This window comes from Anolis sagrei, chromosome 5 (assembly GCF_037176765.1).
Source record: "Anolis sagrei isolate rAnoSag1 chromosome 5, rAnoSag1.mat, whole genome shotgun sequence".
NCBI lineage: Eukaryota > Metazoa > Chordata > Lepidosauria > Squamata > Dactyloidae > Anolis > Anolis sagrei.
Genome location: NC_090025.1, coordinates 124,412,657 through 124,425,679, shown reverse-complemented (window position 1 = coordinate 124,425,679; position 13,023 = coordinate 124,412,657).

Genomic DNA, 13,023 nt, shown 5'->3' with positions numbered 1-13,023 from the left:
ATAGCAGAAGCTCATACTGCTCTCCGGATTCGAACCTGTGACATTTCGGTCAACAAGCTCAGCAACTCAGCGGTTTAACCCACTGTGCCACTGGGGGCTCCCTTTTTTTATATATATACAACATTCAAATACAATTCTTATCACTATTACAAATAAATGTCTGTATTTACAGTGGGAGACACCAATCCCTTTAGTAAAGGCAGTTCAGAGGTCTAATAGGTTGACAGGGTCTGTCTGATGGTTCAAAAAAAGTTTCTTGGAGGATTGTTTGTTACATACAAAGTAGTAGTAGTATCAGAGAAGAGTTCTAAGAGGTCCCAGAGGTTACTACAAAGTATCCCGGGTAGTATTGCCTTGTTTTGGTGGTTGTTGTGGGTACACCTTCCTCAGGTCATCCGTTTTTCCAATATTGCTTAAATTTCAATGGTGTTTAAATCTCTGGCAATTTCAGTAGGGAACCACTGGTTTTGCTTTTAATATTTTATTGCGAGCTATTGAAGCTACAAGGCCATTAAAGCACCGTCACTCTTGGAATCAGAGTGAAGAAGGGGAGCCAGGAAGACAGAGATAATCTGTGTCTCCTGAGTCATCACTTGGGAGTCCCTCCAGCAACAATATAGTAATATATAATACTAATATTGCACTGTGCTAATAATATATTGTACACACACATAATATTGATAATATTCTAATGTAATGCAATATAATACCAATAATACAATATAAGTATATATTTTATATTTCATGTAATATTACTAATAATATTACAGCACAGTGGCATAGTATAGTAATATATAGTAATGTATAATATAGTATAGTAATATAGAATACTAATGTGCTATTTATTTATTTATTTATTTATTTATTTATTTATTTGGGGTTCTTGTACCCCGCACTTCTCACCCCGAAGGAGACCCAGGGCGGCTTACAACAGCAAGGCACACTTAGATGCCCGCCACACAAACAATCATCACAAAAGTACAATTCAAAGTACCCACAATTCAAGCCATTATCTCAATAAAATCTATAAAATCGATAAAAACAATAAGAAAAATACAAACCTAATTCTTCCTCCTACCTATCAGTGTACACTAACTCAAAGATCTGTTTTTGATTCCACTTCGACAATCCTGCTGATCTTACACATCTGATTGTCATATTTAATTGTCTTATTTAATTGCCTGGTTGCCCAAAGGCCTGGTTCCACAACCATGTCTTCACCCTCCTCCTGAAGGAGAGGAGGGATGGTGATGTTCTGATTTCCCCCGGGAGTGAGTTCCACAGGTGAGGGGCCACCACTGAGAAGGCCCTGCTTCTCGTTCCCACCAGCCTCACTTGTGACAGTGGTGGGGTCGAGAGCAGGGCCTCCCCAGATGATCTCAAACTCCGAGGTGGGACGTAAAGAGAGATACGTTCAGACAGATACACTGGACTGGAACCGTACAGGGTTTTGTAGGTTAAAACCTTGAATTGTGGGGAGGAGCCATCATGGTCGAGTAGAAGACGTCTCCCTGGTAGCTCCCGTGCAAAAAGATCAGAATGCAGTGATAAATGGATCAAGGATTTCTCTTTATGGACTGGAAAAGAGGCGAAAGTGTGGTGTGTCTAAGGAGCTGAAAAAAGAGGAGTCTAAAGGTAAATTACTACCGTTTAATTGCTTTTGATTTATGAACTCTGGATAGTTGGCTGGCCGCTCCGGCCGAAAGTGAAACTAACCTATTAATTCAAGTGCGTCATAAGCTTTCCTACTTAAAGAAAAACTTTTGGAGAGACTGAATTAAATGATTTGGAAGGCAAAAGCAATGTCCAAAGCAATGATCAAAAGCATGCCTTTCCTATGAAGAAGGAGTGAGTTATTATTATCAGTTAAAGCAAACCCTTCGGTATAAGGGAAAAGCTGCAAGTGATACAGACATATCTGGTTGGAAATTTTTGGACTGTGCTGAATGATTGAATGGACTGAATGAGTAGGAGTAGGAAGACACACCAAGGGAAAGACACACCAAGTGAGACTCCAAAAAACCCTCTGTGGGAACGTACCAAGCCCTCGGACAGATCTCTTGCAAGGCTTGTAAGGCTTACTGGATTGAACAGGTTGAAAAATCTTGAAGCCCCCCAGGCTCCTCAGCTTCCTAAAGACATGAGTGCAGTTAGACGGACCCCTCCCCAATCAGGGAGCGGAGTTTCAACATCAATGCCATGTCTAACTGCAAAACCAGTTGGATCAGAAGGAAGAAGTGAGAGGGAAGAACTGGGGAAATCAGAGAAAGAAATGAGCAATAGTCAAATGTTAAATAAAATAGCAGATCTGATCAAAAGTGAGACTCAGCTATTAAAACAAGATATCCTGACCAGTGCTAAAGAAATGAAATCAGAATTAGATATGGAACGAAAAAGTTCAGATAAAAAATTCCAGGCAATACAAGAAACCTTGAAAACAATACATGGAGAAATACAAACGAATAAAGCAGAAATTGAAAAAAACAAACAGGAACAACTTGTACTTAAACGGCAAACACAACAAAATGAAAATAGACTTTCAGATATGGAAAGAAAGTTTGTTTATATGCAAGACAATCAAAGAAGGAATAATGCAATAATTAAAAATTATCCAGAAGGGAACAAAAAAGAAGACCTGAAAGCTGAAATCCTGAAGTGGCTGCAAAAGATTACGCCGGTATTGAACTGGTTAGAATTGGATATAGAGAGAGCTCATCGCCTCCCGGCTGGAAGAAATAAAATAACACCCAGAAATATAATAATTCGATTTCACAATTTTGCAAAGAAGGAAGACCTGATGAAAATACTTAAGAAGAATCCTGATTACCTAAAGATGGGTGATTCAAAATTGGAGATATTTAACGACTACTGCCCAGAAACCAAGAATTGGAGATATTCAATGAAACCTATCACGATTCAGTTAATGAAAGCTGGAATTTTGTATACCTGGGGATACCCTATCTTTCTTAAGTTCCAATGGAAAGGCAAGAGATACAGAATAGATTCACTGGAACAAGGTTATCAATTACTGGAGGAGCTTGGAATAGTAAGAAGACAAGAAAGAGACCGGAAGGAGGAGGAGGAAAAGGATCCGGATGGAGGAGAAATGGAGGAATTAATTGGTGCCGTTGGAGGAATCGAGATGTAAGAAGAAATTAAACACTGCAACAACGCTTTTTTTATTTTTTATCTAAAATGAGCACTCGGGGGGAGGGAGACTCTGGGCCACAGGATGACTTCACCCCCCCCTCCCCAATTGGGAAGGCCGGGGGCCATGATTGGGACGAGAAGTCCCGAAGATTGGAAGGGGAGGAAGGGGGAAAAGAGGGAAGCGGGGGGATTGGGGGGGAGGGGGAAATGGGGACTAAGGGTAGGGGAGGGAAAGGGTCAAGGGTTCACGTTGTTTCAAGCCACAAAAAAGCTTTTAAAGGGAAAGGGAAATGATGTCCCATAAATTAAGAATTTCAACATTGAACACGAGGGGACTGGGGACGGTAATTAAGAGAAGGCGGATTGAATCTCTACTGAAGAAGGACGCGGCGGACGCCATCTTCCTACAGGAAACACATCAAAATAAACGGGGCTCGAGTGAGCTAAAGTCGAGCTGGATAAGGAACTATGAAACATCTTTTGGGTCATCAAAGTCAAGAGGAGTAGCAATAATAATAGCAAAGAAATGCAATTTTGTCATAAACAAGGTATTGAAAGATGAAGAGGGAAGATATATAATAATATATGGGGAAATAGGGGAGGAAAAATATGTATTAGTAAATGTATACGCACCAAATGTGAAACAGCAAGAATTTTATGAAAAAGTGTTAGAGCAAATAGAGAATTATCATCAACAAAATGTAATATTTGGAGGAGATTGTAATTGCTGTATGGACTTGAAGAAGGATAAAACTACGATAGCATCAAAAGCTAGAAATATTGAAACAACGGATTTAAGCAGAGTAATGAATAAATGGCAATTAAAGGATGTGTGGAGATTGGTAAAAGGGAATGAAAGTAGATATACATATTATTCATCGGTACACAAGGTGTATACAAGAATTGATTATATTTTTGTCTCCAAGAACATGACAAGTAAAGTGCTAAATGCTGATATAGGTATGATTAAGATTTCGGATCACGCTTTGGTTTCAATTGAGATTGCGTTGAAATGTGATTATGATAAAATGAAAAGGTGGAGGTTAAACACAAGAATACTAAATCATAAAGAGATAGTAGATAAAGTGCAAGCAGAATGGCAAGAAATATGGGGCTTCAACGAAAAGGGGGTGACAAAAGGAGTCCTATGGGATACTATGAAAGCAGTGACCAGAGGGTTATGTATAAAAGAGACAATTAACTTAAAAAGAAGGCAAGAAGAAAGGAAAAGGAATCTAGAAAGAGAAATAGAAGAGATTGAAAAAGCATATGTAATAAAGAGAGATATACGAATTTATGCTAGGTTAAGAGCAAAAAAAGAGGAATTGGATAAAATGGAAATAGACGAAGTACAAGAAAATTTAATTTATTTAAGGAGGGAATATTTTGAGTTTAGTGATAGGAATTCAAAGATCCTAGCCAAATCAACACAGAAAAAGAAAATGGAAGGAATGATAAACACGATAAAAGATAAAACAGGTAAATTATGTAGAGCTATGAAAGAAAAATTGAAAGTATTTGAGGAATTTTATAAAAATCTATATCAAACTAAAGCATGTCCCATAGAGGCAATCAGGAAATACGTGGAAGAAAATTGGGAGAGTAAGCTGGAGGAGAAAGATAAAGAGCTATTGGACCAACCTATTAAGAAAAAAGAAATAGAGGAAGTCATTAATAAATTAAAAGTAGGGAAAGCCCCAGGCCTGGATGGTCTAGGGACAGAATATTATAAAAGCTTTAGAGAAGTTTTAACCCCAAAATTATTGGAATTGTATAATGGAATAATGAAGGGAGATAAAATACCCGATTCATGGAGGAGATCATTAATAATATTAATACCCAAACCTGACAAAGACTTAACAGACCCAGGGTCATACAGGCCCATATCATTAATAAACCAGGATGCAAAGATATTGTCCGCGATATTAGCTAACAGAATGAATAAATGTATGTATAAGTACATAAAAGAAGATCAGTGTGGGTTTATAAAAGGAAGACAAATGTCAAATTTGATAGGGAGAGCACTGAATAAAATTCATTGGGTTAAAGAGGGGAAGGGAAAAGCAGGGATACTATCATTAGACATTTTTAAAGCGTTCGATTGTGTGGAATGGGAGACACTAGGGGAAATAGTGAATAAATTTGGAATGGGAAATAAAATAAAAGGAGTACTAAAACAATTTTATTCAAAGAATTCAGCAGTGATAACTATAAATGATGGAGTGACAAACGAAATAAAAGTGACTAGAGGAACTAGACAAGGGTGCCCTTTGTCCCCGATATTATTTGCTATGGTGATAGAACTTTTTGCTAATAATATAAGGAACGATAAAAATTTAGAAGGATTAGGAAAAAAGGAGAAACAGAAGGTGAGCTTATTCGCTGACGATACATTGTTATTTATAGAAAATATAGCGGAGAAAATAGATAGAATAAAAGAACATTTGGAGATATTTGGGAAAGCAACGGGATTACAAGTTAATTGGAATAAGTCAGAAATGATGCTACTCAATTATACAAGAGAAGAAGAAAAAAAATTTATAGAGCAGAGAAAAATGGGAATAAGAATTAAGAATAAATTAAAATACTTGGGAGTAATAATAACTAAGGATTTAAAAGAGATAGAGGAAGTAAATGTAGTAACTTTAAGAAAAGAAGTTCAGAAAAAGTTAATAGAGTACGAAGGTATACATTTATCCTGGTTTGGAAGAATAGCATTAGTAAAAATGAAAATACTTCCAAAGATAAATTTTATATTTAGAATGTTACCACTTCAAATTACAGAAGAAGAGCTAATTAGATGGCAACAAATGATTAATAAGTACTGCAATGGAAGTAAAAGAAATAGGCTAAATAAACAGTTATGGTATAGATCGCAAAAGGAGGGTGGACTAGCACTACCTAATATAAAAAAATATTATGAAGCAAGTAGATTAAATTTGGTTATAGAAGGAATGGTTAAAAAAGAGGGAATAGATTGGCTTAGTAATGAATCAGGAAAAGTGGAAGATGAAACTTGGAATATATTTTTTAAACAACTTACTAGAAAAGAACTGAGGGAAATTAGAAACCCAATGCTGAGCAACATACTGAAAGTATGGAATAAATACAAGGGGAGGTTAATAAAGGAAGGATCAATTATAACCCCAATAGTGATGGAAAAGAAATTCCCAAAAAATTTAAAAAAAGCAATGGATAAAAAGGTAAGGGAAATAAATTTAGATAGAATAGGGGATTGGATGAAGGTGGAAATGAAGAGGGAAAGGATGTTGGAAGAGTTTAAAGAAATAAAATTATCATGGTTTCATTGTATACAACTAGAACAATGGTTAATAAACTGGAAAAAAAATAATAGAAACGGAAACCAACTCAATCAATTTGAACAAATAATACAGAAGGGAAGGGCAGTAGAAGAGCACGAAAACTTGAGAGGTATAATTAGCAAAATCTATAAGATACTAATTGAAATGAAGGATGGGAAAACGAAAAAGAGTACCCTTCAGGAGATTTGGGAAGAGGATTTAGGGATAAAAATAAGTGAAATAGAGTGGCAACAGTTATGGGGACAAAGACATTTAAAAAACCTATCGATACGTGTTAAAGAAAATTATTACAAGTTAATATGGAAGTGGTACTTAACACCGGTAAGAATAGCATATATGAATAAAAACAATTCAACAAATTGTTGGAGAGGATGTAAAGAACCAGGAACATATATACATATGTGGTGGCAATGTAAATATGTAAATAATTTTTGGGAGAAAGTATTTAGAGAAATAGAAAGCATAATGAATATGAAAATAGACAAAAGTCCTAGTATAGCCTTATTATCATTATATACCAATAAGCAACTGAAAAAGGAGGATAAAGAAGCGATAACAAACTTACTAACTATAGCAAGACTGCTCATAGCAAGGAATTGGAAAAAAGAAATGAATATACGAATAGAGGAGTGGTACAAGGAAGCCTGGAAAATGGCATTAAATGATAAACTGACATGTATATCAAAGGTTAAAAAAGGTATATGGAAACAAAGTGATTTTGATGCTATATGGGGTAAATTTGTGGTAAATGGATTAAAAAATAAGGAAGGAAAATTACCGTCACAAGAAGAAATGAAATTTTGGACAGATGAAATGTAAAAAATGTGGCTTGAGACGGGTGGAGGGGAGCACTGAGGTGAAAAAAGGGGGGAAAAAAAGAGAAAAGGGGAGGAAATGTCAAAGCAAAACAACAAAACAATATGTTAAAGAGGTTGATGTATAAAATGCAACAGTATGTAATAATTGTGATAAATCAATAAAAAATAAAAATAATAAAAAAAAAAAACCAGCAGCCAGTGGAGCTGGCATAGCAGGGGGGTGGTGTGCTCCCTGTATGTCGCTCCAGTGAGCAATCTGGCTGCCGCTTGTTGGACTAGTTGAAGTTTCCGAACAGTCTTCAAGGGCAACCCCACGTCGAGCGCGTTGCAGTAGTCTATTCGGGATGTAACAAGAGCATGGACCACCGTGGCCAGATCAGACTTCCCAAGGTACGGGCGCAACTGGTGCACAAGTTTTAATTGCGCAAAAGCTCTCCCGGCCACCGCCGAGACCTGGGGTTCCAGGCTCAGCGGTGAGTCCAGGATCACTCCCAAGCTGCGAACCTGCGTCTTCAGGGGGAGTGTAACCCCATCCAGCACAAGCTGTAACCCTATACCGTTTGGCCTTACGGCTGACCAGTAGGACCTCTGTCTTATATGCTAATAATATAATATATTGTATGTACAAATAACTTGTAAGCTGCTCTTAATCAACTTCAGGGTGAGAAGAGTGGGATATAAATGTCGTAAATAAATAAATGCTAATCATGCTGGCCACTTGTAACATTCACACTTACCTCAAGCGGACAAGAGTTCTTGGACATTCCACTGATATATAAACCTTACTTGCCTAGTTTCCAACATACCTCATAACCTCCGAGGATGCCTGCCATAGATGTGGGTGAAATGTCAGGAGAGAATGTTTCTGGAACACAGCCTGGAAAACTCACAGCAACCCAGTGATTCAGGCCATGAAAGCCTTCGACAACACAACTCTTACATTGCTTATTAATTGCTCATTGTTGCTGCATTCCTTTATATGGTTATATAGGCATTTTTGTTTGCTTTTCTTAGAGATAAGGGTTTGTTTTCTAACAGTGTAGCAAGTGTTCGCTAATATTAGGCACAATGATAATGTAATCCAACATTTTCCCATTCTGCATTCATAGACCCATTTTTCCTCAATATACCACGCTATTTCATTTTAAAACAAGTTGTATATTTTCTGAAGAATGTGTGCAATACAGTATTTCTGGTCAGTTAAAGTAACTATGTTTGTGCAAGTGTCTTAGATGAACTTTTCATATAATTCCTGTTTCAGAATCTGGCATTCTTGAAGGAGTGTAGAGCCATTCATGTCAAGGAAATGTGGGTCTATACCATCCTTTATTTTTACCTTATGCACAACTGTAACTGTCTTCTTCCTATTCATATTACATAAAAAGCATGCAAGATTATCTTCTTTGCCCAGCTTCCTTCTGTGAGTTAGGTTAGTTGGACGGAGTGACTTAGTTTACGCAGAAGTTTATGGCTAAAAAAGATTTGAATCCAGGTCTCATTCTAATACTCTAGTTATACTACCTTAGGCTTCAATAGTAGTAGTGATGCAGGCAGCAGTTTCTTCATTATCCTATTCTAAGAAGAAAGTCACTTCAAACATTGGCCTATGATTTTGGATTGTGTGATTTTACTAATTGGTTTTAATGTTTAGATTTTTCCATCTTATGGTTTTAATGCAAATGTTTATTTTGTTTGTCTGTTTGTTTATGCGGCATTGGATTGTTGTCTATTTGTAAGCCGCTCTGAGTCCTCATCAGGGTGAGAAGGGTGGGGTATAACTATAGTAAATAAATAAACAAACATTAATTAATAGTGTAAGCAAACCCAAAGGCAAAACTGGGGGGGGGGGGGGGGGGTGTTACAAATTCCAACAATGAAGTTCAGAGCAAGAGTGTCCCAACACAACAAGATCATTTGTAATACTTGCTTGCAACCCAGTCTGAGCAAGAAAGGGAACACCTCATTGCACAGCAGTGGAGTGAAATAGATGCCCATCTCATGCCAGGACTCTTCTGTCAGAGTTAATATTTAAGATTAGGAAGCATTTCTGCTTCCATTAATTCACATGCATTTTCTGGGGATACACAGCTTAAGCTACATAATGATTCCTGCCAATGACTCATATTCAGTCATTTGTGAATACTGTATAAGCTGTTGTTCGCTTCACCTCAACTAGCTTTGTTATTCATACTAATGTTACCAATGAGTTGCAGTGTTCAAGACACATAGAGAGGGCTGATGGAAGCTTTCACTTGCCACTCAAATAGGCAAATATATTGGTATGTGAAATTAGTGTTGAAAAATTAGACTTTTTTTCTTCACCCATCCGTTTTAAACATGTCTTCCTTTTGTAAAATCAAAAAAGTCCTTAGCACATTCCTCTACAAACAACATCACTAAACCAATGATGAAATAGCTGTTCATGTTGCTGGCATGTATTCATTAAAACTAGCTGTAGGAAATTGTAAAGATAGGCTATAAATAGGGAAGTAAATCGCATATTTTCATTCTTGTGCACAAAGACAAATGTTTTCCACACCATTTCTCTTAAGGCTTCTGCACAATGCTTGAGGTATGCATACCCTGCAAGTATTTGGGGGAATTATTCACAAAAATAGACATTACTTTCCATGTAGAAAGAAAAAAAAATGTTCAGAAAACAAGGGGCTGTTTTTGTTGCGCAGAGTGTGTTTTAGCCAGGTCCAATTTGCAAAAAACACACAAGAGGAAAATGGCACAGAAAAACTTTACTCTTATCAGCAGAGGTAATAAACTTGTAGTGTTGCATACAAAATCAAACAGTGCAACAAACTTACATAGTCCTTGTAAGCAACACAGAATAAGGCTTCTTCATATTCATTTAAATGAGAGCAAAACATAAACCTTGAGTAAGTAGCTATTCCACCATAGCAAAGAACATCACTGTTAGAGCATAGCATCTCCTTCAGAGCAGCGTATCGCTCCTCTCCTTAGAGCTACATATTACTTCTCCAAAGTATATTCTAAAATTCATACAGTTATACCCCACTGGGTGTAGCTCAAACATGCTGGCTGACCTACATTACCAGCTGCACATAATAATTAACATCATAAGGTTTTTCTTTAACACATAAACTTGATCCTGCTACAACTTACTGTAAGTTTTTACATAGGAAAGACTCTTTTCTGCACATAAATTATATGTATTTTTGTATGGAATAATCCACTGAAAGATTCTCTTATAGCTCTATTCTCAGCAAGGAATTTTCCAGTATTATTTTGCCAGGAAACAACTAGTTATGAATATCCTTTCAATCCTTACTTACAAAGTCTAGCTCCTTTACGCACCTGTGACTATTTCCTCTGATACCTACATCTCTGCACCTGAAAACCAAGAAGAGAAGTCATAGGGCAATCCAAAGCCAGATATCCTGCCTGATGAACATTACCCTTATGTTACTGTTGGGCTCAGTGATGTAAGATATCTGTAGGCCAAATCAATATGAGGTTATGCCTTCTTTTTCTGCATGCTCTCTTTAGAGTTGCTTTTCTGTCAAAGCTTCAAGAGCACATCTGCAGCAGAGAGCATAATGCAATTGTAAACAGAAGGTATACGTCTCCTGAGTCACCAGATGACGCAGATGTTGTCACTGAGGTGGAAGAATTGCTTAGGTAACCGCCTTATTTAATTTATGAAAATAGCATTACCCAGGTGTTAACACGCTTTGCATCTGTATGTGCTAGCAACACAATTCAATGAAAAATCATCATTTAGTGCTTAGAACATGTTATGTTTGATCTCTCCAGAGGTAGGAGGCACACTTTGCACTCATCCTTTCCCAAGGACAGGCTTTAGGTCAGGAGTGGGCAGAGTGCTGGCGGCAAGCTGCACTTAATATTGTCCAAGGCTTAGTTTGTGACTTGCATCTCTCAGAACCATAAAATAAAGTCCTTGTAAAAGTCAAGTTTGCTGCTTTTGGAGTCCTCTAGGAGCAGTGGCTCGGGGATCAGTGATCTGGTTCAGTGTAGCAAGTGCTTACTGTGAGCAGATGCCGTGTAGGGAGCAGCTAGGGGACAAGTCAAAACCAGTCAAGGGTTGAGCATGGGAGCCACAAGGCAGCAGCAGCAGTTAAGGAGCAGGAGAGAGCTTTGCCATTCAAGCCCAAACAAACAAAACCTATCACATTCATTATAGAATGAGCTAGGAACTAGGCCAAGGAGCTTTCCAAGGTTAGAACCTGAGTGAGTCAGGATCCAGAACACGTGGGGAGGAAAAATAACCTTTAAAAATTAATCTGGTATCTCCAATGTGGGTGTTTTAAAGCCTTGGGGATTGCAGGGAATGTGTTAGGCTAATTCCTGCTATCCTAGGCTATCTTGAATCCTGGCATTCCTTCCCAGCTGGTTCCTTTCCATCTGTGATTGCTGCCTGGATCTTTCATGACAGCACATTTCAGTGTGTGTATCTTCTTCCTATTTGGTGACTGGAGAAGGAGGATTTAGAACAATGGTTCCCAAAATTATTTTGACCAGGGACCACTTTGACCAGGGACCACTCCCCAAAATTAGTACCAAAAGGGTTTTGAATTCATTTTTAGTCAACTTTAGATTCAATTTGGTTATTTGGGGTGCTGATTCAGAAACATGTATTGGATAAACCATATCAGTTTTAGTTTCTGATACAGAACATATGCCATCCAGCAGTTGCCATTATTAAATTAAATATAGTTTTCTTGCCCACAGAAAACTACATTTAATAAGCCTCGGCACTATAAGAGGGTTTCCCAAGATCAGTCGTTCTTGTTACAACAGTGTAGTAACAGTGAAATCACAGACCATATTTAAGTTCTTGTGGATCACTGGTGGTCCACAGACCACAGGTTGGGAACCACTGATTTAGAACATCCTGCTCTATCTCCAATAGCATTAGAAAGCCTTCAGATACCCCTGAGATTGGCTCACCTATTCATGAAGGGGGCTGTGCAAGATAACATCTGACATTTATTGGACATAGTTATCACACAAGCTCAACATCACCTATCTCCAAAAAAACCCAAAAACTCGAAAACAAGGTGAATTTCTAGTTTTAATTTTTCCTATTTTTTCAACTTTTTTTCCCAGTGCAGAAGGCTACTCATTCCTGAACAGAAGAGATAGAGTTAGGTAGCTGGGATACTATTGCCAAGAAGAGAAAGCAGGCATGAATTTGAGGAAAGTTGGCATATTTTAGTGCTGATAAATTGCGTTGTGAAGATCAGAGGCAAGGTGGTAAGAAAACACTAGGAGAAACATGGTGCTTAGAAGTGGTTTTATAAGTTTAGCTATCTATTTATTTACCCTATTTATACCCCACCTTTCTCAACCCTATAGGGGACTCAATGAGGCTTACATATATGGTAATGATTCAATACCGTGTTAACATACATACATTCATAAAAACAAATATGTTAAAATAAACTTTAAAAAATATCAAAATCTTAAAACACTTTATTAAAATCACATTAACCAAGCTATGAAAGCAAAATTCATTAGTATCAGGCAGAAAGTTGCAGTAGCTTCCAGACACAGATGTAGTCACTAGATCCTTCTGGAATGCAGAAGAACAAAGAAAGGTATGGATTATAGAGATGAGAAAACCACAAACTTCCAGCAATTGGACTACATTTTGCATAATTACTGACCCTGCATGTTGGAATTGATGGGAACTTGAATCCCAACATCTGGAAGGCTAAAGAGGCCTATGAGTGATGCTA